We start from the raw sequence: 7,099 nt of genomic DNA on the forward strand, positions 1-7,099 counted from the left end.
GTTAAAGACTAATTATTATTACTATTATGGACCTCCATGGAATTCTTAGACTCATCGTGCTAGGTCCTAAACATCATGCCAAGAGCTATCCAACATTCACAGCATCCACAACAGATTCTGGTAACCTATTCTGCACATTTACCACTCTCCAAGCAAAAAATCTAGTCCTGACACCCCTTGCTAACTACAATTTTGGTCAATTTCCAGAGATGGCTCCTAGTTTTCCCACTGCCAGACCTGTTCTGAAAAATTTCCTCTGTATTAATTTTGTAAAAAGCCTTCAGTAATTTGTATATCTCAATCATATCACCCCTTTTCTTCCTGTAAAACAATTTCTTTTTATCCACAAATCTTCAACCTGTCTTCATAAGATTCATTCTATAGATTTTGCCATTTTGGTCACTCACCTCTGGATCCTCTCCAACTCTTCCTCAAGAAACCCAAGTGATCAGATCTGCATGCAGTAGTCAAGACATGGTTTTACCAAGGCTCGATAAAGAGGTATAATAACCTGCTTGTCCTGGTATTCTTCAGTGGTCAAGTAATCCAATGAGTTGCTTTAGCCACTTTTGCAATATGCCCTCCAAAATTAACTCCCTCTCTACTAACACTCCCAAATCGACAATTGACTGGAGTGCAGTTCCATCAATGTGATACACAGTTGGTAATCTTTTTGCAACATTAAACATCCATTCTCCTTTGTCCAGATTGCCAGTCTATCCAAATCATCCTGCAAAATTTTAACATCTGTATTCTATTCAATTTTGCATAATCGGCAAACAAATGAATAGTTCCTCTCAGATCCTTTCCTATATCATTAATGTACAAATTAAACAGTAGCAGCCCAAGAACAGAGCCCTATGGCATACTGCTAGTTACTGCCCTTCTACTGGACTCTACTCCTGAATAAACTGCTCTCTGATATCTCACCATCAACCACCCTGCCCACTTTACATCCATCCCCATTTGTTGCAATTTGTTGATTAGAATTCCATGCAGTATCCTGTCAAAAGCTTTTGCAAAGTCCAGCAGTATCACTATAATGCCATTACCTTTATCCAACTTGGCTGTCACTGTATTATAAAACATAAGCAAGTTAATGATGCACAACCTCCCCTTCACAAAACCACGTCCTACTATTTAGTATCCCATTTGTGTCTATCCATTCCTGTATTTTGCTCTTGACCAACTTATCCAGTGCCTCGACTACAACTCTTGATATGCTGATTGGTCAATAATTTTTCTACATCATTCTTGGAGTCTCCTTTATGCAATGGAACTATTTTCCCTCTTTCCACCTCCTTGGGCACTGCCATTCCCCAGTACCTTCTCATAAAACTCTAGCTGGTGTACCATCCAATCCCATAGCTGTATTCACATCAAGGTTCTGTAATAATATGGTTTGTACCTCCAGTTCATTTACCTCAGTTTCCACAGAAGCCTTTACCTCTCTTGTTATCGCAATGTGTCCACTTGGATGATTATACTCTTGCAAAGTGTTTGCCTGATTCAGTTACCTCCCTACCATCAGCATTCATTAAAATCATTCTGCCATAAACAATTCTTCCTTGTACGTGCAATATAACGAAAGAACTCTTTTGGATTATCTTTGACTTGCGCTGCTAATTTCCTTTCATACTGTACTTTTGCCTTTCTTACCACACTGTTACCCTTCTGGCCTGCTTCATACTGCTTATGTGTCTGCTGGTCACCTTTTTCCTCCTTGAATTCCCTTCACAAATTTTTCTTTTTTTTGTAGCTCCAGTTTAATGATGGCATTCATTAAACTGGAGTTTAATGAATACCATCATCGAATTACAGATAACATAAAACGCAATCTGCTATTACTTCCCTCAAGCACTCCTTTACCACTTCCTATGCACTATTAACACTCAGCCCTTGCAGAATCACATGCCATGTCACTGATCCAAGCAATCTCCTAAGCTTGTCATACTTACCAGCCTTGTATTCCACATGTACCCCTTATAACTGTGTGAAAATTCCACACATTTAGCCACCTCTCAGGTCAAGGCCACATGATCACTCTCACCAATTTGTGGCAATGTGGTCGTGGTTATAAACAAATTCTCTGATGTAATTATTAAATCTAGCACTCTCAAACCCCTAGTATATTCCATCAAATGCTGCCTCAGGTAATTGTTCTGTTAAAAAGTTGTTTCTATATAATTTATGCTTAATTAGTTGTTTACTTATATCTATCCTGAAACCTTATACAATCAAAATCCTACCGGCTGCTCTATTGTTAAATATTTATCTTTTGTGATTTATTCTCTTTATTCACTTACTTTAATCTTATTCTTATATCTAGGATTGTTTCCTCTTCGGCTACTGGCAAATTTATATTTTGCTGCGCCAGCCAGTATCCTATAGCAGAAAAGATCCTTGCTCAGGAGACAATACTAGAGTCTGAAGATTACTTACACAATATCTTACTTAAACTGCCGTATAGATTTAGATTGTTGCAGTCGTGACCTAAATCTATTATTATATTCACTCTCTAAATCCTTCCTGCCAAATAGGTTCTATTTTTATAAGTGGTAAGTTGGAATCGTAATCAGGCATGACTCAGGTTCAGGTAAATATGACATGTTTATTGGAATATCTAAAACACAATACAAATTTCATACACTCAATTATGCTCAATACTAAATAAAACTCGAATTAAGAGGTTAACACTTTCTAAATTAAATAGCAAATGATATGAAGTTAAGCTAAATACCTTTCAGTAGTATTACTCGCCAGAGAAAACTAACAAACATTCTAATGTTACTGAGATACTAAATTCTACTATTCGCATCAAGTTAATCCTATCACATACAAAATTACAAAAGATCTCTTCCAAACAATTCTTCTTACTTTCAAAGGAGGTTAACTTTCTAAATAGAGACTGTCCACAGAGTTCTTTAGAATACAGTTCTTAATTTCACATTCGTAAACAATCTTCTCTCTTCTAATGAACTTTCACACAAAATTAGAGTAATTGCACCTTACCGAACTTTTTCTGCGTCGTTCTGCACCACGTGTATGTCTGGATACTTCTCATCTATTGGCTGTCCATACGCCAACGTAAGGGGTTACGCTATCTTCATTCCTTCTGCTGAAAATGGACCCAAATCTTTGCGTTTCAGGAACAACTCGATGGGACTTTTCAGCGACGGCTTGATTCTGCTAGGACTGGAATTTTTACCTTCAGCTTTGCATAGAATCCTACTTCATTTTAAGAACACTCGCAGTCCAACATCTTATCACACACTTCACCCCCTTACGCGAAACTGCCCGCTAACTTCCGAACCACCAAAACAGGAAAACGTTACGACCAGAGAGAGTCCTCTGATATGGGCTCAACCCCTTATATTCTTCTATAAAGCGCCCTCTTTTCTCAGTCCCCTTTTTGCACACGGCCTTCATCTTTTCACCCTTTTGGGTTCATCCTTTGTCTTTAAGACGCTGTTATACTTGGATTCACAGAATACATGGCAATGTAATTTTCCGAGTAAGCTATAGCCGCTAGCATTACGCTGTACACGTGTAGCTTTATGCCTTCCAGGCATTATTACTTAGCAACTTTTTAGATGACTCACAGTAAATTTTACATAGCTTAAGTGAGGCTTAAATTTAAATCAGATTATCTCTCTTTTCAGACATACTTTAAAATGAAATCTTAATATAATCACCACAGCTTTAAATATAAGGTACTTAAAATAAAGAATACAAATTTTACATAAAGTGAAGAAGTTTCACTTTTAATTACAACTGATGTGCAGGTATTTCTCTTTGCCAGCAAATTTTATATGTTAGGTTCTAAATGAATGATTTCTTTCCAAGATTCCTTCATTTAGGATCTAACAGTTCGTTATTAACTGCATAAATTCCATTTCCTTCCTGCCATGTGTCCTCTCCTCCTTCCAATCTGTTTTCTCATAGTTGAAGTCTCCCATAATAATTACCCACCCTCCACTCATTGAGCTTATTTGCTGATGTACACTATCCCCCATTATCCTTTACATAAATACCAAATTCCCTGATTTATAGAAGCATCCAACTGTATATTTTGTTCTGTTGGCCACTATCTCACACCAGATGCCCTCCAGTGTGCAATTTTCACTATCCTGCAGTTGAATGTCTACTTTCTTTGGTTGCAGTTGATCGGCTATCATTAGTAATACTCCTCCATCCATTCTTTTCTCTGTATTCCTCTCTGAACACATTATACCCTTCATATTCCACCCCACTGACTATATCATCTGTCAGCCACATCTCACTAATTCCAATAACCTTTGGCCAGGATGTACTAATCAATGTCAAAAATTTCTCCCTCTTATTCTGAATGCTCTTCTCATTAGTGTACATAAAGTGCAAAAGCCTATTAGACCCACCACTGTCCCAGCACTTGATACTAACTATCCCATATTTTATGCACATTCTTACACTCATCTGTGTACCTGCTCAGCAGCTTCTCTCCTAAAATTAGCTTATATTATGGAATAAATATTGTAAACAATTTTGAGTGTGGAATATTGTAGTGGTAAATTTAAAAATCAAAGAGTGAAGGTACATGCAGTATGAAATCCTTCCTTGTATTCAGTCATGAGATAGCCAGGTAAAAAAATAATACTATTAGGATCAAATGACATGTGTGCACGTGAGTGAAGATGAAAAAATGTTAATTATATAATTTAAATTAAGGGATATTACATCCCATATTGTTTCTTAGCCAAATAAGAAACTCAGAGTTTCATGCCAAATGTAGAAACTATATAAAGTTCGGTGATTCCAAGCGTAAGCAAATACCTGGATAGTGCAGCATCTGACCCATTTGGTAGTGCAAACTGAGGCAACTCATAGTAAGGGTGGAGCAAGCTCCGATCACTATTCTTGGTATTTACCCATAATGTGAACTTAGCTCCTAGGAACTATATTACTGTTCTACATTATGAGAGAAGATCACTACCCAGACTGGTTTCAACCTTTATTGAGGTCTCATCAGTTTGGAATCACCGAACTTTATATAGTTTCTATATTTGGCATGAAACTCTGAGTTTCTTATTCGGCTAAGAAACAATATGGGATGTAATATCCCTTTACTTAAATACGCTCATGTCGCCGAATTGAAGCCTTTGGCTCTTCATATAATTAGTAATTGTTAATTATATAATATTAAGAGGTATAATTTTTGATAATTTCCCAGAGTTTTGGCATGGAGAGTCCTTCATTAAGGTAATGTAGATGAACTTTGGTACCTTCTTTAAAAAGACGTTGGTATTTATGGGATCATCTGTAATAATTTAGTATCATCCTAGAGGATCCTGTAGCTAGCATTAGTAATCCCGTGTTCTGGTAGACCAGATTTATTATCATTCTTAGAGGCAATGTAGGATTGTTATTCAGAGATGCATTTAGAAATAGATTGACCTGTTTGTTCTATTCTATCTTGGTCAATCTATTTCTAAATAGATTGACCAAGATAGAATAAAAAACAATTGCATGGAACTGAATATGGATTCCCTCTGATTTCAATATATGAATGATGTTTTTGCTATTTGGAATAAATAATATTAACAACTAAAAGTATTCTTATAAAAAGTTAATAACCTTCATCCCAGAAAGAAATTCACTATGGACTTGAATCAAAAATGGGACTATCTCCTTATAAAAATTGAATTAGGTGATTCCTTATTAACATCTATCTATCGCAAAACTTCCTTCTCGGGTCAGTATATCCATCACACTTCCTCACCATCCTTCACAGAAAAATGGAATCATTAAATGCCTACTTTCATAGCTCATTATCATCTGTTCCTCATCTGAACTACTTCAGAAAGAAATTTCTCCTATCAAAGAAACAGCTATTCTCACTGTTTTTTCTTTGACCTCTATTAAAAGAGATGACTCACATAGAATCTCAATCCCTTTAAAGGTATTTCAGACTGTATCTCTTATAACTTAAAGAAGTTCAGTATCTCTACCACATTCTAGCCTATTATAATTAGTTCTGTGATACTAACTCCAAAATATAAAATTCAACCTCTTTTGCTACATGGAGTGCAATCCATCCTTTGTAATTGCAGGTTATTCCATTTTGGACAAACAGGCCAACTGTTTCTAAATGCATCTCTGAACATCGAAAGATAATAAATCTGGTCTAGCAGAACATGGGATTACTGATGCTAGTTACTTTTTGACCACAGATGCAGGACCTTTGATTGGCAATGTGCCAAGAAGTCAATTCATGTTGAACGGGAGAAAGGAATAAGGTGATGTACGAATTGGTTACCAACATGCGAAATCATGTGCTTTATATGTACAATTTTCCAACTGTTGTATAAGCAAAGTAGTTACCACTTTAAAAACTAGAATTTTCATAAAAGAAAAGCTAATTTTCCGATGTATAATAATAAACACTCATCCCACAAAACTCGCAAAATGGCTGTGAATAAAACTGTTTCTATACATGCATTTTTGGTAAGAACCAGTTTTCTGCCCCTATCATATTTACAAATTGAAATCAAAAAACTACCCTAATGATGCCACTTTACAGTTCATATCATTAAGAGAGTTCCTGGTCCCAGCTTCCTATTTTAATTATCTATAAGCTGACTATTATCATATCAACAGTTTTCTTTGGATTGTGATAATCTGATAACGTTAAATTAAACAAAACTTGCTATTGATCCCTTCCAGTCCAAAAAGCTGTAGTAGATCAGTTCCAGGTTTTGTGTCTGGTGTTGAAAAGTTAGCCACTATCATTCTATGCAAAATTTGAGTTCTAAATTTCAGAAAATTTGCTTGCATTTTGGTTCTTCATTATTATAAAAGGTCCTATCAGCAACTTCAAATTAAAGCCGGTATCATGGACTCAAAAATTAAATATATTGGATAATGTACGGAGGGGGGGTTCAAAGAATACAAGATCAGATCTCTTTCTCCACTTACCATTTAGTTTTCATTAGTTCAAAGTTTATAAAAACACAACCACTCTGGAAAAAGTTTCTTTATCTGGTTTGTTATATTTTAACTTCAAATACTTAAAGCTTTTCAAAAGTTGATGTCAGACATAATTTTTAACATACCAAACTTG

This window comes from Typopeltis vanoorti, chromosome 15, assembly GCF_054136105.1.
Source record: "Typopeltis vanoorti isolate ZY-2024b chromosome 15, IOZ_Tvanoo_1.0, whole genome shotgun sequence".
Taxonomy (NCBI): Eukaryota; Metazoa; Arthropoda; class Arachnida; order Uropygi; family Thelyphonidae; genus Typopeltis; species Typopeltis vanoorti.